Source organism: Bombina bombina, chromosome 2, assembly GCF_027579735.1.
Source record: "Bombina bombina isolate aBomBom1 chromosome 2, aBomBom1.pri, whole genome shotgun sequence".
NCBI lineage: Eukaryota > Metazoa > Chordata > Amphibia > Anura > Bombinatoridae > Bombina > Bombina bombina.
In genome coordinates, this window is record NC_069500.1 from 1,386,625,427 (window position 1) to 1,386,647,542 (window position 22,116).

General features: G+C 42.2%; 1 protein-coding gene across 1 annotated transcript in view; it reads right to left on the reverse strand.

Annotated features, from left to right (window-relative positions):
• The window catches only part of LOC128650395 (solute carrier family 4 member 11), a 541,036-nt gene that overhangs the window by 84,722 nt on the left and 434,198 nt on the right, over positions 1-22,116 (reverse strand). The window lies entirely within an intron of this gene.

A 22,116-nucleotide genomic window follows, 5' to 3' on the forward strand; every position in this document is an offset into this window, starting at 1 on the left:
CAAAGGACTGCAAACTGTTCCCCCAACTGAAGTTAATGCTCTCAACAGTCCTGTGTGGAACAGCCATGGATTTTAGTTACGGTTGCTAAAATCATTTTCCTCATACAAACAGAATTCTTCATCTCTTTTCTGTTTCTGAGTAAATAGTACGTACCAGCACTATTTGAAAATAACAAACTCTTGATTGAATAATGAAAAACTACAGTTAAACACTAAAAAACTCTAAGCCATCTCCGTGGAGATGTTGCCTGTACAACGGCAAAGAGAATGACTGGGGTAGGCGGAGCCTAGGAGGGATCATGTGACCAGCTTTGCTGGGCTCTTTGCCATTTCCTGTTGGGGAAGAGAATATCCCACAAGTAAGGATGACGCCGTGGACCGGACACACCTATGTTGGAGAAAACAAAAACATTTTGTACCTTTTTTTTTTTTTTTTTTTTTTTTTACAAAACAGATTCAGCTGCCCACATACCATTTTATTTTCTTGCTCTACATAATTGTGATTCCAAAAGCCAATGAAAAGCTGCAAATACCTGGTACAGGATTGCACTTCTCAGCAGATGCACCTTCTGATTGGCTGCAAAATGTAATGCCGTGTAAAATAAAACACAGCATCTTGTATAAGGTGGGCAGGATTATAAAACAGAGTGACGATAAGAAGCAGGACCTATTCAAAGAGTGCAGAAAACAGCTGATTTTACTGACCACTAGGCTAAAACTTAAGCTAAAAACAGAATTTATGCTTACCTGATAAATTACTTTCTCCAACGGTGTGTCCGGTCCACGGCGTCATCCATTACTTGTGGGAATATTCTCTTCCCCAACAGGAAATGGCAAAGAGCACAGCAAAAGCTGTCCATATAGCCCCTCCTCAGGCTCCGCCCCCCAGTCATTCGACCGACGGTTAGGAGAAAAAAAGGAGAAACTATAGGGTGCCGTGGTGACTGTAGTGTATAGAGAAAGAAATTTTCCAAACCTGATTAAAAAACCAGGGCGGGCCGTGGACCGGACACATCGTTGGAGAAAGTAATTTATCAGGTAAGCATAAATTCTGTTTTCTCCAACATTGGTGTGTCTGGTCCACGGCGTCATCCATTACTTGTGGGAACCAATACCAAAGCTTTAGGACACGGATGAAGGGAGGGCGCAAATCAGGTTACCTAAACGGAAGGCACCACGGCGTGCAAAACCTTTCTCCCAAAAATAGCCTCCGAAGAAGCATAAGTATCAAATTTGTAGAATTTGGCAAAAGTGTGCAGAGAAGACCAAGTCGCTGCCTTACATATCTGATCAACAGAAGCCTTGTTCTTGAAGGCCCATGAGGAAGCCACAGCCCTAGTAGAGTGAGCTGTGATTCTTTCAGGAGGCTGCCGTCCGGCAGTCTCATAAGCCAATCGGATAATGCTTTTCAGCCAGAAAGAAAGAGAGGTAGCAGTAGCTTTTTGTCCTCTCCTCTTACCAGAGTAAACGAAAAACAAAGATGAGGTTTGTCTAAAATCCTTTGTTGCTTCTAAATAGAACTTTAAAGTAAGAACTACATCTAAATTGTGTAACAAACGTTCCTTTTTTGAAACTGGTTTCGGACACAGAGAAGGAACAACTATTTCCTGGTTAATATTCTTGTTGGAAACAACTTTTGGAAGAAAACCAGGCTTGGTATGCAAAAAGACCTTATCTGAATGGAACACCAGATAGGGTGGATCACACTGCAAAGCAGATAATTCAGAAACTCTTCTAGCAGATGAAATAGCAACCAAAAACAGAACTTTCCAAGATAGTAACTTGATATCTATGGAATGTAAAGGTTCAAACGGAACCCCTTGAAGAACTGAAAGAACTAAATTTAGACTCCAAGGAGGAGTCATGGGTCTGTAAACAGGCTTGATTCTGACCAAAGCCTGTACAAAAGCTTGTACATCTGGCACAGCTAACATGCGTTTGTGTAACAAAACAGATAAAGCAGAAATCTGTCCTTTTAGAGAACTCGCTGACAACCCTTTATCCAAACCCTCTTGGAGAAAGGAAAGAATCTTAGGAATTTTAATCTTACTCCAGGAGAATCCCTTGGATTCACACCAACAGATATATTTTTTCCATATTTTATGGTAAATCTTTCTAGTCACAGGTTTTCTGGCTTGAACCAGAGTATCTATCACTGAATTTGAAAACCCACGCTTGGATAAAATCAAGCGTTCAATTTCCAAGCAGTCAGCTGCAGAGAAACTAGATTTGGATGTTCGAATGGACCTTGTACTAGAAGATCCTGTCTCAAAGGTAGCTTCCATGGTGGAGCCGATGACATTCACCAGGTCTGCATACCAAGTCCTGCGTGGCCACGCAGGAGCTATCAGAATCACCGAGGCCTTCTCCTGTTTGATCCTGGCTACGAGCCTGGGAAGGAGAGGAAACGGTGGAAACACATAAGCTAGGTTGAACGACCAAGGCGCCACTAATGCATCCACTAGAGTCGCCTTGGGATCCCTGGATCTGGACCCGTAACAAGGAACCTTGAAATTCTGATGGGACGCCATCAGATCCATGTCTGGAATGCCCCATAATTGAGTTAACTGGGCAAAGACCTCCGGGTGGAGTTCCCACTCCCCCGGATGGAAAGTCTGACGACTCAAGTAATCCGCCTCCCAGTTGTCTACTCCTGGGATGTGAATTGCAGATAGGTGGCAGGAGTGATCCTCCGCCCATTTGATGATCTTGGATACCTCTCTCATCACCAAGGAACTCTTTGTTCCTCCCTGATGATTGATGTAAGCTACAGTCGTCATGTTGTCCGACTGGAATCTTATGAATCCGGCTCTTGCAAGTTGAGGCCCAGCATGGAGCGCATTGAAAATCGCTCTCAGTTCCAGGATGTTTATCGGGAGAAGGGACTCTTCCCGAGACCATAGACCCTGAGCTTTCCGGGAGTCCCAGACCGCGTCCCAGCCTAATAGACTGGCATCGGTCGTGACAATGACCCACTCTGGTCTGTGGAAACTCATTCCCTGAGACAGGTGATCCTGGGTCAACCACCAACGGAGTGAGTCTCTGGTTACCTGGTCTACTTGAATCTGGGGAGACAAGTCTGCATAGTCCCCATTCCACTGATTGAGCATGCACAGTTGTAATGGATGAATTTGAGCAAAAGGAACTATGTCCATTGCTGCAACCATCAAACCTACTACTTCCATGCACTGAGCTATGGAAGGCTGCAGAATAGAGTGAAGAACTTGACAAGCGTTTAGAAGCTTTGACTTTCTGACCTCTGTCAGGAAGATCTTCATTTCTAAAGAATCTATTATTGTTCCCAAAAAGGGAACTCTTGTTGACGGAGACAGGGAACTCTTTTCTACGTTCACCTTCCACCCGTGAGATCTGAGAAAGGCTAGAACAATGTCTGTATGAGCCTTTGCCTTGGAAAGAGACGACGCTTGAATTAGAATGTCGTCTAGATAAGGTGCCACTGCAATGCCCCTCGGTCTTAGAACCGCTAGAAGGGACCCTAGCACCTTTGTGAAATTCTGGGAGCAGTGGCTAAGCCGAATGGAAGAGCCACGAACTGGTAATGTTTGTCCAGAAAGGCGAACCTTAGGAACTGATGATGATCTTTGTGGATAGGAATATGTAGGTACGCATCCTTTAAATCCACGGTAGTCATATATTGACCCTCCTGGATTGTAGGTAAAATAGTTTGAATGGTTTCCATTTTGAACGATGGAACCCTGAGGAATTTGTTTAGAATTTTTAAATCCAGAATTGGTCTGAAAGTTCCCTCTTTTTTGGGAACTACAAACAGGTTTGAGTAAAACCCCTGACCTTGTTCCGCTGTTGGAACTGGGTGTATCACTCCCATTTTTAACAGGTCTCCTACGCAATGTAAGAATGCCTGTCTCTTTATCTGGTCTGAAGATAAGCGAGACATGTGGAACCTTCCTCTTGGAGGAAGTTCCTTGAATTCTAGAAGATAACCCTGAGAGACTATTTCTAGTGCCCAGGGATCCGGAACATCTCTTGCCCAAGCCTGAGCAAAGAGAGAGAGTCTGCCCCCTACTAGATCCGGTCCCGGATCGGGGGCTACCCCTTCATGCTGTCTTGGTAGCAGCAGCAGGCTTCTTGGCCTGTTTACCCTTGTTCCAGCCTTGCATTGGTTTCCAAGCTGGCTTGGCCTGGGAAGTGTTACCCTCTTGTCTAGAGGCCGCAGAGTTAGGAGACGGTCCGTTCCTGAAGTTACGAAAGGAACGAAAATTGGACTTATTCTTAGCCTTAAAAGGCCTATCCTGTGGGAGGGCATGTCCCTTCCCCCCAGTGATGTCTGAAATAATTTCCTTCAATTCTGGCCCAAAAAGGGTCTTACCTTTGAAAGGAATATTAAGCAATTTTGTCTTGGAAGATACGTCCGCCGACCAAGACTTTAGCCAGAGCGCTCTGCGCGCCACAATTGCAAACCCTGAATTTTTCGCCACTAATCTCTCTAATTGCAAAGCGGCATCTAAAATAAAGGAATTAGCCAACTTAAAGGGACACTAAACCCACATTTTTTCTTTAATGATTCAGATAGATCATGCAGTTTTAATCAACTTTATAATTTACTCTTACTATCAAATTGTATTTGTTCTCTTGCTATCTATATTTAAAAAGTAGTAATTTAAAGCTTAGTAGCCGGCCCATTTTAGGATCAGCATCATGAATATTGCTTGCTTATTGGTGGATACAGTTAGCAAACCAATTAGCAAGCATAACCCAGGTTCTCAATAAAAAATGGACCGGCTCTTAAGTTCTACATTACTGCTTTTTAAATAAAGATAGCAAGAGAACAAAGAAAAATTGACAATAGGAGTAAATTAGAAAATTGCTTAAAATTGTATGTTCTATCTAAATCATTAAGGGAAAAAAATGGGTTTAGTGTCCCTTTAAGTGTGTGAATTCTGTCCATGACTTCCTCGTATGGAGTCTCCTTATTCAGCGACTTTTCTAGTTCATCGAACCAGAAACACGCCACCGTAGTGACAGGAATAATGCACGAAATTGGTTGGAGGAGGTAACCTTGCTGAACAAAAATCTTTTTAAGCAAACCCTCCAATTTTTTATCCATAGGATCTTTGAAAGCACAATTGTCCTCAATGGGAATAGCGTTTGGCTAGCGTAGAAACTGACCCCTCAACCTTAGGGACTGTTTGCCATGTGTCCTTCCTTGGATCGACCATGGGGAACAATTTCTTAAATATAGGAGGTGGGACAAAAGGTATGCCTGGTTTCTCCCACTCCTTATTCACTATGTCCGCCACCCTTTTAGGTATCGGAAAGGCATCGGGGTGCACCGGGACCTCAAGGAATTTGTCCATCTTGCACAATTTTTCTGGAATGACCAAAGAGTCACAATCATCCAGTTTAGTTAGCACCTCCTTAAGTAATGCGCAGAGATGCTCTAACTTAAATTTAAACGTCACAACATCAGGTTCTGCCTGTTGAGAAATTCTTCCTGAATCAGAAAGTTCTCCCTCCGACAAACCCTCCCTCACTGCCACTTCTGACTGGTGTGAGGGTATGACAGATAAATTATCGTCTGCGCCTTCTTGCTCCACTGTATTTAAAACTGAGCAATCACGCTTTCTTTGAAATGCTGGCATTTTGGATAAAAACATAATTTATGCTTACCTGATAAATTCCTTTCTTCTGTAGTGTGATCAGTCCACGGGTCATCATTACTTCTGGGATATTACTCCTCCCCAACAGGAAGTGCAAGAGGATTCACCCAGCAGAGCTGCATATAGCTCCTCCCCTCTACGTCACTCCCAGTCATTCGACCAAGGACCAACGAGAAAGGAAAAGCCAAGGGTGAAGTGGTGACTGGAGTATAAATTAAAAAATATTTACCTGCCTTAAAAACAGGGCGGGCCGTGGACTGATCACACTACAGAAGAAAGGAATTTATCAGGTAAGCATAAATTATGTTTTCTTCTGTTAAGTGTGATCAGTCCACGGGTCATCATTACTTCTGGGATACCAATACCAAAGCAAAAGTACACGGATGACGGGAGGGATAGGCAGGCTCTTTATACAGAAGGAACCACTGCCTGAAGAACCTTTCTCCCAAAAATAGCCTCCGAAGAAGCAAAAGTGTCAAATTTGTAAAATTTGGAAAAAGTATGAAGCGAAGACCAAGTTGCAGCCTTGCAAATCTGTTCAACAGAGGCCTCATTCTTGAAGGCCCAAGTGGAAGCCACAGCTCTAGTAGAATGAGCTGTAATTCTTTCAGGAGGCTGCTGTCCAGCAGTCTCATAAGCTAAACGAATTATGCTACGAAGCCAAAAAGAAAGAGAGGTAGCGGAAGCTTTTTGACCTCTCCTCTGCCCAGAGTAAATGACAAACAGAGAAGACGTTTGTCGAAATTCCTTAGTTGCCTGTAAGTAAAATTTTAGAGCACGGACTACATCCAGGTTGTGCAGTAGACGTTCCTTCTTTGAAGAAGGATTTGGGCATAAAGAAGGAACAACAATCTCTTGATTGATATTCCTGTTAGTAACTACCTTAGGTAAGAACCCAGGTTTAGTACGCAGGACTACCTTATCCGAATGAAAAATCAAATAAGGAGAATCACAATGTAAGGCTGATAATTCAGAGACTCTTCGAGCCGAGGAAATAGCCATTAAAAATAGAACTTTCCAAGATAACAACTTTATATCAATGGAATGAAGGGGTTCAAACGGAACGCCCTGTAAAACATTAAGAACAAGGTTTAAACTCCATGGTGGAGCAACAGTTTTAAACACAGGCTTAATTCTGGCCAAAGCCTGACAAAAAGCCTGGACGTCAGGAACTTCTGACAGACGTTTGTGTAACAGAATGGACAGAGCTGAGATCTGTCCCTTTAATGAACTAGCAGATAAACCCTTTTCTAAACCTTCTTGTAGAAAAGACAATATCCTAGGAATCCTAACCTTACTCCAAGAGTAACCTTTGGATTCACACCAATATAGGTATTTACGCCATATCTTATGGTAAATCTTTCTGGTAACAGGTTTCCTAGCCTGTATTAAGGTATCAATAACTGACTCAGAAAATCCACGTCTTGATAAAATCAAGCGTTCAATTTCCAAGCAGTCAGCTTCAGAGAAGTTAGATTTTGATGTTTGAAGGGACCCTGTATCAGAAGGTCCTGTTTCAGAGGTAGAGACCAAGGTGGACAGGATGACATGTCCACCAGGTCTGCATACCAAGTCCTGCGTGGCCACGCAGGTGCTATTAGAATCACTGATGCTCTCTCTTGTTTGATTCTGGCAATCAATCGAGGAAGCAACGGGAAGGGTGGAAACACGTAAGCCATCCTGAAGTCCCAAGGTGCTGTCAGAGCATCTATCAGGACTGCTCCTGGATCCCTGGATCTGGACCCGTAACGAGGAAGCTTGGCGTTCTGTCGAGACGCCATGAGATCTATCTCTGGTTTGCCCCAACGTCGAAGTATTTGGGCAAAGACCTCCGGATGAAGTTCCCACTCCCCCGGATGAAAAGTCTGACGACTTAAGAAATCCGCCTCCCAGTTCTCCACTCCCGGGATGTGGATTGCTGACAGGTGGCAAGAGTGAGACTCTGCCCAGCAAATTATCTTTGATACTTCCATCATAGCTAGGGAGCTTCTTGTCCCTCCCTGATGGTTGATGTAAGCTACAGTCGTGATGTTGTCCGACTGAAACCTGATGAACCCCCGAGTTGTCAACTGGGGCCAAGCCAGGAGGGCATTGAGAACTGCTCTCAATTCCAGAATGTTTATTGGCAGGAGACTCTCCTCTTGACTCCATTGTCCCTGAGCCTTCAGAGAATTCCAGACGGCACCCCAACCTAGAAGGCTGGCGTCTGTTGTTACAATTGTCCAGTCTGGTCTGCTGAATGGCATCCCCCTGGACAGATGTGGCCGAGAAAGCCACCATAGAAGAGAATTTCTGGTCTCTTGATCCAGATTCAGAGAAGGGGATAAGTCTGAGTAATCCCCATTCCACTGACTTAGCATGCACAGTTGCAGTGGTCTGAGGTGTAAGCGTGCAAAGGGTACTATGTCCATTGCCGCTACCATTAAGCCGATTACCTCCATGCATTGAGCCACTGACGGGTGTTGAATGGAATGAAGGGTGCGGCAAGCACTTTGAAGTCTTGTTAGCCTGTCCTCTGTCAGGTAAATCTTCATTTCTACAGAATCTATAAGAGTCCCCAGGAAGGGAACTCTTGTGAGTGGAACGAGTGAACTTTTCTTTTCGTTCACCTTCCATCCATGTGACCTTAGAAATGCCAGCACTAACTCTGTATGAGACTTGGCAGTTTGAAAGCTTGAAGCTTGTATCAGAATGTCGTCTTGGTATGGAGCTACCGAGATTCCCCGCGGTCTTAGTACCGCCAGAAGAGCACCCAGAACCTTTGTGAAGATTCTTGGAGCTGTAGCCAATCCGAATGGAAGAGCCACAAACTGGTAATGCCTGTCTAGGAAGGCAAACCTTAGGTACCGATAATGATCTTTGTGAATCGGTATGTGAAGGTAAGCATCTTTTAAATCTACAGTGGTCATGTATTGACCCTCTTGGATCATAGGTAAAATTGTCCGAATAGTCTCCATCTTGAACGATGGAACTCTTAGGAATTTGTTTAGGATCTTTAAGTCCAGGATTGGTCTGAAAGTTCCCTCTTTTTTGGGAACCACAAACAGATTTGAGTAAAACCCCTGTCCCTGTTCCGATCGTGGAACTGGATGGATTACTCCCATTAACAAGAGCTCTTGTACGCAGCGTAGAAACGCCTCTTTCTTTGTCTGGATTGTTGACAATCTTGACAGATGAGATCTCTCTCTTGGAGGAGAGTATTTGAAGTCCAGAAGGTATCCCTGAGATATTATCTCTAGCGCCCAGGGATCCTGAACATCTCTTGCCCAAGCCTGGGCGAAGAGAGAAAGTCTGCCCCCCACTAGATCCGATCCCGGATCGGGGGCCCTCAATTCATGCTGTTTTAGGGGCAGCAGCAGGTTTCCTAGTCTGCTTGCCCTTGTTCCAGGACTGGTTAGGTTTCCAGCCTTGTCTGTAGCGAGCAACAGCTCCTTCCTGTTTTGGTGCAGAGGAAGTTGATGCTGCTCCTGCTTTGAAATTACAAAAGGAACGAAAATTAGACTGTCTAGTCTTGGCTTTGGCTTTGTCCTGAGGCAGGGCATGGCCTTTACCTCCTGTAATGTCAGCGATAATCTCTTTCAACCCGGGCCCGAATAAGGTCTGCCCTTTGAAAGGTATATTAAGCAATTTAGACTTAGAAGTAACATCAGCTGACCAGGATTTTAGCCACAGCGCCCTGCGTGCCTGAATGGCGAATCCTGAATTCTTCGCCGTAAGTTTAGTAAGATGTACTACGGCCTCCGAAATGAATGAATTAGCTAGTTTAAGGACTCTAAGCCTGTCCGTAATGTCGTCCAGAGTAGCTGAACCAATGTTCTCTTCCAGAGACTCAATCCAGAATGCCGCTGCAGCCGTGATCGGCGCAATGCATGCAAGGGGTTGCAATATAAAACCTTGTTGAACAAACATTTTCTTAAGGTAACCCTCTAACTTTTTATCCATTGGATCTGAAAAAGCACAGCTATCCTCCACCGGGATAGTGGTACGCTTAGCTAAGGTAGAAACTGCTCCCTCCACCTTAGGGACCGTTTGCCATAAGTCCCTTGTGGTGGCGTCTATTGGAAACATTTTTCTAAATATCGGAGGGGGTGAGAACGGCACACCGGGTCTATCCCACTCCTTAGTAACAATTTCAGTAAGTCTCTTAGGTATAGGAAAAACCTCAGTACTCGTCGGTACCGCAAAATATTTATCCAACCTACACATTTTCTCTGGTATTGCAACTGTGTTACAATCATTCAGAGCCGCTAACACCTCCCCTAGTAATACACGGAGGTTTTCCAGTTTAAATTTAAAATTTGAAATATCTGAATCCAGTCTGTTTGGATCAGAACCGTCACCCACAGAATGAAGTTCTCCGTCCTCATGTTCTGCCACCTGTGACGCAGTGTCTGACATGGCCCTAATATTATCAGCGCACTCTGTTCTCACCCCAGAGTGATCACGCTTACCTCTTAGTTCTGGTAATTTAGCCAAAACCTCAGTCATAACAGTAGCCATATCCTGTAATGTGATTTGTAATGGCCGCCCAGATGTACTCGGCGCTACAATATCACGCACCTCCCTCTGAGCGGGAGATGTAGGTACTGACACGTGAGGCGAGTTAGTCGGCATAACTCTCCCCTCGTTGTTTGGTGAAATTTGTTCAATTTGTACAGATTGACTTTTATTTAAAGTAGCATCAATACAGTTAGTACATAAATTTCTATTGGGCTCCACTTTGGCATTGCAACAAATGACACAGGTATCATCCTCTGAATCAGACATGTTTAACACACTAGCAAATAAACTTGCAACTTGGAAATACAATTCAATTAGAATAATATTAAAATGTACTGTGCCTTTAAGAAGCACAGAAGATCTATGACAGTTGAAAATTAATAAATTGAAACAGTTATAGCCTCAATCCTTGTAAACAACACAACTTTAGCAAAGGTTTAATCCCATTAGCAAAGATAACAAATTCTGAAAGCAGGAAACAAATTACAGAATAAACGTTTTTTATCTCAGTCAAACTATAATTCTCACAGCTCTGCTGAGAGAAATTACCTCCCTCAAAATAAGTTTGAAGACCCCTGAGCTCTGTAGAGATGAACCGGATCATGCAGGGAATACAATGAGTTGCTGACTGAAATATTTGATGCATAGAAAAAGCGCCAAAAAACGGCCCCTCCCCCTCACACACAGCAGTGAGGGAGAACAGAAACTGTCAGAAAAACAGATTAAGCAACTGCCAAGTGGAAAAATAGTGCCCAAACATTTATTCACACAGTACCTCAGCAAATGAAAACGATTTTACATTCCAGCAAAAACGTTAAACATAATCTCTAGTTATTAAACAGCTTTATGTATTTCTTACAGTGTAATTCTAGTGAAGTACCATTCCCCAGAATACTGAAGTGTAAAGTATACATACATGACATTATATCGGTATGGCAGGATTTTCTCATCAATTCCATTGTCAGAAAATAAAAACTGCTACATACCTCTATGCAGATTCATCTGCCCGCTGTCCTCTGATCTGAAGTTTACCTCACTCCTCAGATGGCCGAGAACAGCAATATGATCTTAACTACTCCGGCTAAAATCATAGCAAAACTCTGGTAGATTCTTCTTCAAACTCTGCCAGAGAGGTAATAACACACTCCGGTGCTATTTTAAAATAACAAACTTTTGATTGAAGATATAAAACTAAGTATAATCACCATAGTCCTCTCACACATCCTATCTAGTCGTTGGGTGCAAGAGAATGACTGGGAGTGACGTAGAGGGGAGGAGCTATATGCAGCTCTGCTGGGTGAATCCTCTTGCACTTCCTGTTGGGGAGGAGTAATATCCCAGAAGTAATGATGACCCGTGGACTGATCACACTTAACAGAAGAAATATTAGCTATGGAATTATCCATTACTGCCGTTAATTGTTGCATAGTAACAAGCATTGGCGCGCTAGATGTACTAGGGGTCGCCTGCGCGGGCATAACTGGTATTGACACAGAAGGAGAGGATGAAGAACTATCCCCACTACCTTCATTTGATGAATCATCTTGGGCAACCTTATTAAATGTGACAGTACTGTTCTTACTTTGTCTGGACGCCATGGCACAATTATCACATACATTTGAAGGGGGGACCACCTTGGCCTCCATACATACAGAACATGTTCTATCTGAAGGTACAGACATGTTAGACAGGCTTAAACAGGCTAATAATGCAAAAAAAAAAACGTTTTTAAACAAAACCGTTACTGTCTCTTTAAATGTTAAACAGAGCACACTTTATTTCTGAATATGTGAAAAACTATGAAGGAAATATTCAATCTTTACCAAATTTTCTCCACAGAGTCTTAATGCTTTTTAAAGTATTGCACCCCAATTTTCAAGCTTTTAACCCCTTAAATGAGGAAACCGGAGCCGTTTAATCAATTAACAACTTTAACCCCACTACAGTCCCAGCCACAGCGTTTGCTGCGATTCCACCTGTCCCTGGGGGTTATACGATACCAATTTAAGCCTTCTAGGAACGTTTTCAATGATCACCAGGCCCTCTCACATGCAGCTGCATGCACTGCATCCAAAAGAAACTGCGCAATTATGGCGCGAAAATGAGGCTCTGCCTACTATAGAGAAAGGCCCTTCCTGACTGGGAAGGTGTCTAAATGACTGCCTGGCGTCTAAAAACGTTCCCCACAATAAAAGTTTAGAAATATCACTTCAAACTTCATAAAAAAGTTAAATAAAGCAATCGATTTAGCCCACAAGAGTGTCAACCAGTGTATAGCCCATAATAAGCCTGCATTCTGTTAAGAGTCTAAGAAAATGGCTTACCGATCCCCAAGAGGGAAAATGACAGTCTTCTAGCATTACACAGTCTTGTTAGAAATGGACTAGTCATACCTTGAGCAGAAATGCAAACTGTTCCCCCCAACTGAAGTTCTCTGGGCTCAACAGTCCTGCGTGGGAACAGCAATTGATTTTAGTTACTGCTGCTAAAATCATACTCCTCTTTTAAACAGAACTCTTCATCCCTTTCTGTTTTAGAGTAAATAGTACAAACCGGCACTATTTTAAAATAACAAACTCTTGATAGAAGAATAAAAAACTACAACTAAACACCACATACTCTTCACCATCTCCGTGGAGATGCTACTTGTTCAGAGCGGCAAAGAGAATGACTAGGGGGCGGAGCCTGAGGAGGGGCTATATGGACAGCTTTTGTTGTGCTCTTTGCCATTTCCTGTTGCGGAAGAGAATATTCCCACAAGTAATGGATGACGCCGTGGACCGGACACACCAATGTTGGAGAAATGGGCTCTTTTTTTTTTTCAATGTTTGTTGCAGAAATTATCATTAATTCAATTTAAATTATACAATTAATTTGTGCTTTAAATAGTTTTAAAGTGACATTTATAAATAATTGAAAATATATTATAATATGCAAAGTATTACACTGCCCCCCACCCAACGACTTCATAATTCTACCGGCTGTGAAGAACACTAGAGGTGAGACTATCAACAGTGCGCAGCAGATGATAATACCTGTATATACATCAGTATCAATGTATATACAGAACTTGGCATCATTACATATATTCTCTGACACAGCGATACATATTGATTGTATTACTACTAACCTTGGTAAAAAGTAATATACTTAGATTAAATGGCCATTATCGAAAAATGACATGCGCTAATTCATTAGAATTATGAGTAACCGACAATGCTGATTGAACCAACGGCCGTGTCTGCTTGGGACCAGTGGTGGTTAGTGACCCACAAGCAGTAGTTTAACTATGTAATAGCACTACAGGGACACTAGTTTTAAAATGGCCATGTTCTAACAAATTAGATAATACAATTTTTCAACAATAATGGCCATTTAGGCAGTTACCATGATAAACATCCACCATTTTGCTTTAATTGTTCTTGTGGATAACGTCTCCAAATTTTTTATAAGGGGAACTGTCCCAGTAGTGAAGACTTAGTCCTTATCATTTTCCTTGTTTTAGTCATGGATGATTATTTAAACACTGAACATTATACAATATATGCTGGTCTTTGTGCAGGAATGGAATGTGGCACTTAAAAAAAAAAGTTTTATATATATATATATATATATATATATATATATATATATATATAAATATATATATATAAATAAAAAAGAAGTATATAGTCAGTATACCTTTGGTCTTCAGAGGCCAACACACAGAATCAACTAAAGCTATACTGAAAGACAATCATATATAAGATAGATTACATGATCTGGTCCATAAAGGTCCCTTAACCAATACACCAAAAACTCCAAGTAACCAAAGCAAGAAATAGAGAAGCTTCTACAAATAAATACAGATTTTGCTCCTAAGACTTGTTTTAATTAATTTGAGATGACACTTTTGCACCATCACAAATTACTAATAAAAAGACACATAGAAAAAGAATTGTATTTTTTTTTAATTTAAGGATTTATTCACAGAAAATTAACTTTTCAAACTTAAAAAAGTGACATCTAGGTAGCTACATCTCTGACAAAGCATGATTAAAGGGACACTAAACCCACATTCTTTGTTTCATGATTCAGATAGAAAATGCGATTTTAAGCAACTTTCTAATTTACTCCTATTATCAGTTGTTCCTGTTTCTCTTGGCATCTTTATTTGAAAAATCAGGAATGTAAGCTTATGAGCCGGCCCATTTTTGGTTCAGCACCTGGGTTGCGCTTACAGATTGGAGGCTGCACATATATGCCCCTTATCATTGGTTCACCCAATGTGTTTAGTTAACTTCCTGTAGTGCAATGATGCTCCTTTAACAAAGAATACCAAAGGAATTAAGCAAATTTGCTAAATTGAAAAGATGTTTAAAATTGTATTCCCTATCTGAATCATGAAAGGAAAAGTTTGGTTTCATATCCCTTTAAAGGGACAGTCTAGTCCGAAATAAACTTTCATGATTCAGATAGAGAATGTAATTTTAAACAATTTTCCAATTTACTTTTATCATCAATTTTGCTTTGTTCTCTTGGTATTCTTAGTTGAAAGCTAAATCTAGGAGGTCCATATGCTAATTTCTAAGCCCTTGAAGGCCGCGTCTTCTCTCATGGCATTTAAAAAATAAAAAAAAACACCACTAGAGGGTGTTAGTTCATGTGTGTCATATAGATAACACTGTGCTCACACAAGTGGAGTTCCAGGGAGCCAGCTCTGATTGGCTAAAAAGGATGTCTGTCAAAAGAACTGAAATAAGTGGGCAGTTTGCAGAGGCTTAGATACAAGGTTATCACAGAGGTAAAAAGTGTATTATTATAACTGTGTTGTTTATGCAAAATTAGGGAATGGGTAATAAAGGGATTATCTATCTTTTTAAACAATAAAAATTAGGGTGTAGACTGTCCCTTTAAGTCAAGTGAAAGGCGTTAGAGGACCTCAAACCGCAGTATCTTCCAAAGGCAGACAAAGAACATTATTAAAAATCACACACAAAAAAGCGTTGGGCGTTTTTATTGTTTTGCTTTGGATAAAGGGAAATGACCATTTACCACTACAAAACATCAGTGTTATATAAATGATTGAGAGGCATTGTTTGTTCATATCTAAAGCAGTTGTATAAAGTTTGGTACATAGAATAGAAACGTTTATCGTGTTGTTTTAAGATTATTTTGCTTATCAAGGATCGGCTCTTACAAACGCATTACTTGATAAGGACACTACTCGCTTCAGTTACCATATTTGACCATAATTAATCTGAATTCCTAGACTGGTGTCGGCAATGACTGCGTCCGTCGGAATGCACCGTTATGTTATTTCAAGAATTCCTAATAGAATAATAAAAACATTGTGACAGAACTGTTACTTGCCTTTTTCCAATCTCAAAATGTATGAATATGAATAAGCACCAAGCTAAAGGGATTTTTTTTGTTTGTATTGTGTCTTCCTTATAAGCCTATACACTTCTATCTCACAGTTGTACACAGATATACATTTCCTGTTGGCCTTAAAATCAAAATAAACAGCATTAGCTTAAAGGGACCTAAAAGTCGACAAAAAAAAAACTAATGCATTACTGTGTGCGTCTATGTGTTTAATTCACATAAAATGTAAACACATAGTTATGAAAGTCCTCTGCAGTTTGGCAATGCACTTATTCTGTACAGTGAGGTTTGGAACTTTTGGTAACATTTTAACCCTCATATCTTATCACAATATACACATAAGAATGATTAAAATCCTGTTTCAAAATTTATAAGCTACGGCCACTTTCTTTTTATAGCAAATAAATTCCCCACACTGATCTTCTTGCTTTCAGGTGGAAAGGGGTAAACACATACGCCTAGATTTAGAGTTCTGCGTTAGCCGTCAAAAGCAGCGTTAAGGGGTCCTAACGCTGCTTTTGGCCGCCCGCTGGTATTTAGAGTCAGGCAGGAAAGGGTCTAACGCTCACTTTCCAGCCGCGACTTTTCCATATCGCAGATCCCCTTACGCCAATTGCGTATCCTATCTTTTCAATGGGATCTTCCTAACGCTGGTATTTAGAGTCTTGGCTGAAGTGAGCGGTAGACCCTCTACCGACAAGACTCCTAACGCCCATGGAAAGGCTGTAGTTAAGAGCTTTATGGGCTAACGCCGGTATATAAAGCTCTTAACTACAGTGCTCTAAAGTACGCTAACACCCATAAACTACCTATGTACCCCTAAACCGAGGACCCCCCACATCGTCGCCACTATAATAAATATTTTTAACCCCTAATCTGCCGACCGCACATCGCCGCCACCTACATTATCCCTATGAACCCCTAATCTGCTGCCCCTAACATCGCCGACACCTACATAATATTTATTAACCCCTAATCTGCCCCCCCAACGTCGCCGTTACATTACCTACACTTATTAACCACTAATCTGCCGACCGGACCTCGCCGCTACTATAATAAATGTATTAACCCCTAAACCGCCGCACTCCCGCCTCGCAAACACTATAATAAATAGTATTAACCCCTAATCTGCCCTCCCTAACATCGCCACCACCTAACTTCAAGTATTAACCCCTAATCTGCCGACCGGACCTTGCCGCTACTATAATAAATGTAATGTAAATAAATAATTTTAATCTAACAAAATAAATTAAATCTTATTAACTAACTAAATTATATTTAAATATAAATACTTACCTGTAAAATAAACCCTAATATAGCTATAATATAACGAATAATTATATTGTAGCTATTTTAGGATTTATATTTATTTTACAGGCAACTTTGTATTTATTTTAACTAGGTACAATAGCTATTAAATAGTTAATAACTATCTAAAACTCTAAATCTAGGCCATAGGTAATAAAGTCCTCTCCGGTTCGGCAATGCACGTCTGCTATTCAACTGGACACAGCTGCTACGCCAATGGAGCGCCACAAACAGACTCAGGAGTAGAGAATGCTGCAGATCTAGAGTGGGTTAAATGGACATTAACACTGAGATTGAAATATAAAAAAAGTTTATTTTTATGTGATATAGAAAATAATTTACAATATACTTTCATCATTTATATTGCCTTCTTATCCTGTAACTGAACTCTGAAAATTAAATTGTGGGCTTTCCAATTCCACTGAGCGTCAAATATCTGTATAAAGCAAACAAGACATCAGGAAACCCGTTAGATACTTTACTTCTGTCATATACCACACAGTCATTATTGGTACAGTTCAGTGGTTGAACATTATAATGTCTGTTTTATTTATGCCCCTAATAGTCCTCATCAGAAAAGATAAAAGGAGAAACCTGGGTTTCAGCATGGTGGCTACTTTTTTTTTTAATTCCCCACACTGATGATCTTGCTTTCAGATGAAAATCTCAGACTTGAAAATGGGGTTTCTCAATTTATGAAAAAAAAAAACTTTAAAACATTACTTGTAAAAAAATATATAAATTAAGCAAACATGCTCAGTATATCCATTATGCCCATACACAAAAGATAACAGAATTTATGTTTACCTGATAAATTGCTTTCTCCAACGGTGTGTCCGGTCCACGGCGTCATCCTTACTTGTGGGATATTCTCCTCCCCAACAGGAAATGGCAAAGAGCCCAGCAAAGCTGGTCACATGATCCCTCCTAGGCTCCGCCTACCCCAGTCATTCGACCGACGTTAAGGAGGAATATTTGCATAGGAGAAACCATATGGTACCGTGGTGACTGTAGTTAAAGAAAATAAATTATCAGACCTGATTAAAAAAACCAGGGCGGGCCGTGGACCGGACACACCGTTGGAGAAAGCAATTTATCAGGTAAACATAAATTCTGTTTTCTCCAACATAGGTGTGTCCGGTCCACGGCGTCATCCTTACTTGTGGGAACCAATACCAAAGCTTTAGGACACGGATGAAGGGAGGGAGCAAATCAGGTCACCTAAATGGAAGGCACCACGGCTTGCAAAACCTTTCTCCCAAAAATAGCCTCAGAAGAAGCAAAAGTATCAAACTTGTAAAATTTGGTAAAAGTGTGCAGTGAAGACCAAGTCGCTGCCCTACATATCTGATCAACAGAAGCCTCGTTCTTGAAGGCCCATGTGGAAGCCACAGCCCTAGTGGAATGAGCTGTGATTCTTTCGGGAGGCTGCCGTCCGGCAGTCTCGTAAGCCAATCTGATGATGCTTTTAATCCAAAAAGAGAGAGAGGTAGAAGTTGCTTTTTGACCTCTCCTTTTACCAGAATAAACAACAAACAAGGAAGATGTTTGTCTAAAATCCTTTGTAGCATCTAAATAGAATTTTAGAGCGCGAACAACATCCAAATTGTGCAACAAACGTTCCTTCTTTGAAACTGGTTTCGGACACAGAGAAGGTACGATAATCTCCTGGTTAATGTTTTTGTTAGAAACAACTTTTGGAAGAAAACCAGGTTTAGTACGTAAAACCACCTTATCTGCATGGAACACCAGATAAGGAGGAGAACACTGCAGAGCAGATAATTCTGAAACTCTTCTAGCAGAAGAGATTGCAACTAAAAACAAAACTTTCCAAGATAATAACTTAATATCAACGGAATGTAAGGGTTCAAACGGAACCCCCTGAAGAACTGAAAGAACTAAATTGAGACTCCAAGGAGGAGTCAAAGGTTTGTAAACAGGCTTAATTCTAACCAGAGCCTGAACAAAGGCTTGAACATCTGGCACAGCTGCCAGCTTTTTGTGAAGTAACACAGACAAGGCAGAAATCTGTCCCTTCAGGGAACTTGCAGATAATCCTTTTTCCAATCCTTCTTGAAGGAAGGATAGAATCTTAGGAATCTTAACCTTGTCCCAAGGGAATCCTTTAGATTCACACCAACAGATATATTTTTTCCAAATTTTGTGGTAAATCTTTCTAGTTACAGGCTTTCTGGCCTGAACAAGAGTATCGATAACAGAATCTGAGAACCCTCGCTTCGATAAGATCAAGCGTTCAATCTCCAAGCAGTCAGCTGGAGTGAAACCAGGTTCGGATGTTCGAACGGACCCTGAACAAGAAGGTCTCGTCTCAAAGGTAGCTTCCAAGGTGGAGCCGATGACATATTCACCAGATCTGCATACCAAGTCCTGCGTGGCCACGCAGGAGCTATCAAGATCACCGACGCCCTCTCCTGATTGATCCTGGCTACCAGCCTGGGGATGAGAGGGAACGGCGGGAACACATAAGCTAGTTTGAAGGTCCAAGGTGCTACTAGTGCATCCACTAGAGCCGCCTTGGGATCCCTGGATCTGGACCCGTAGCAAGGAACTTTGAAGTTCTGACGAGAGGCCATCAGATCCATGTCTGGAATGCCCCACAGCTGAGTGACTTGGGCAAAGATTTCCGGATGGAGTTCCCACTCCCCCGGATGCAATGTCTGACGACTCAGAAAATCCGCTTCCCAATTTTCCACTCCTGGGATGTGGATAGCGGACAGGTGGCAGGAGTGAGACTCCGCCCATAGAATGATTTTGGTCACTTCTTCCATCGCTAGGGAACTCCTTGTTCCCCCCTGATGGTTGATGTACGCAACAGTTGTCATGTTGTCTGATTGAAACCGTATGAACTTGGCCCTCGCTAGCTGAGGCCAAGCCTTGAGAGCATTGAATATCGCTCTCAGTTCCAGAATATTTATCGGTAGAAGAGATTCTTCCCGAGACCAAAGACCCTGAGCTTTCAGGGATCCCCAGACCGCGCCCCAGCCCATCAGACTGGCGTCGGTCGTGACAATGACCCACTCTGGTCTGCGGAATGTCATCCCTCGTGACAGGTTGTCCAGGGACAGCCACCAACGGAGTGAGTCTCTGGTCCTCTGATTCACTTGTATCTTCGGAGACAAGTCTGTATAATCCCCATTCCACTGACTGAGCATGCACAGTTGTAATGGTCTTAGATGAATGCGCGCAAAAGGAACTATGTCCATAGCCGCTACCATCAACCCGATCACTTCCATGCACTGAGCTATGGAAGGAAGAGGAACGGAATGAAGTATCCGACAAGAGTCTAGAAGCTTTGTTTTTCTGGCCTCTGTCAGAAATATCCTCATTTCTAAGGAGTCTATTATTGTTCCCAAGAAGGGAACCCTTGTTGACGGAGATAGAGAACTCTTTTCCACGTTCACTTTCCATCCGTGAGATCTGAGAAAGGCCAGGACGATGTCCGTGTGAGCCTTTGCTTGAGGAAGGGACGACGCTTGAATCAGAATGTCGTCCAAGTAAGGTACTACAGCAATGCCCCTTGGTCTTAGCACAGCTAGAAGGGACCCTAGTACCTTTGTGAAAATCCTTGGAGCAGTGGCTAATCCGAAAGGAAGCGCCACGAACTGGTAATGCTTGTCCAGGAATGCGAACCTTAGGAACCGATGATGTTCCTTGTGGATAGGAATATGTAGATACGCATCCTTTAAATCCACCGTGGTCATGAATTGACCTTCCTGGATGGAAGGAAGAATAGTTCGAATGGTTTCCATCTTGAACGATGGAACCTTGAGAAACTTGTTTAAGATCTTGAGATCTAAGATTGGTCTGAACGTTCCCTCTTTTTTGGGAACTATGAACAGATTGGAGTAGAACCCCATCCCTTGTTCTCTTAATGGAACAGGATGAATCACTCCCATTTTTAACAGGTCTTCTACACAATGTAAGAATGCCTGTCTTTTTATGTGGTCTGAAGACAACTGAGACCTGTGGAACCTCCCCCTTGGGGGAAGTCCCTTGAATTCCAGAAGATAACCTTGGGAGACTATTTCTAGCGCCCAAGGATCCAGAACATCTCTTGCCCAAGCCTGAGCGAAGAGAGAGAGTCTGCCCCCCACCAGATCCGGTCCCGGATCGGGGGCCAACATTTCATGCAGTCTTGGTAGCAGTGGCAGGTTTCTTGGCCTGCTTTCCCTTGTTCCAGCCTTGCATTGGTCTCCAAGCTGGCTTGGCTTGAGAAGTATTACCCTCTTGCTTAGAGGACGTAGCACCTCGGGCTGGTCCGTTTCTACGAAAGGGACGAAAATTAGGTTTATGTTTTGCCTTGAAAGGCCGATCCTGAGGAAGGGCGTGGCCCTTACCCCCAGTGATATCAGAGATAATCTCTTTCAAGTCAGGGCCAAACAGCGTTTTCCCCTTGAAAGGAATGTTAAGTAGCTTGTTCTTGGAAGACGCATCAGCCGACCAAGATTTCAACCAAAGCGCTCTGCGCGCCACAATAGCAAACCCAGAATTCTTAGCCGCTAACCTAGCCAATTGCAAAGTGGCGTCTAGGGTGAAAGAATTAGCCAATTTGAGAGCATTGATTCTGTCCATAATCTCCTCATAAGGAGGAGAATCACTATCGACCGCCTTTATCAGCTCATCGAACCAGAAACATGCGGCTGTAGCGACAGGGACAATGCATGCAATTGGTTGTAGAAGGTAACCCTGCTGAACAAACATCTTTTTAAGCAAACCTTCTAATTTTTTATCCATAGGATCTTTGAAAGCACAACTATCCTCTATGGGTATAGTGGTGCGTTTGTTTAAAGTGGAAACCGCTCCCTCGACCTTGGGGACTGTCTGCCATAAGTCCTTTCTGGGGTCGACCAAAGGAAACAATTTTTTAAATATGGGGGGAGGGACGAAAGGAATACCGGGCCTTTCCCATTCTTTATTAACAATGTCCGCCACCCGCTTGGGTATAGGAAAAGCTTCTGGGAGCCCCGGCACCTCTAGGAACTTGTCCATTTTACATAGCTTCTCTGGGATGACCAACTTGTCACAATCATCCAGAGTGGATAATACCTCCTTGAGCAGAATGCGGAGATGTTCCAACTTAAATTTAAATGCAATCACATCAAGTTCAGCCTGTTGAGAAATGTTCCCTGAATCAGTAATTTCTCCCTCAGACAAAACCTCCCTGGCCCCATCAGACTGGGTTAGGGGCCCTTCAGAGATATTAGTATCAGCGTTGCCATGCTCTTCAGTATCTAAAACAGAGCAGCCGCGCTTACGCTGACAAGTGTTCATTCTGGCTAAA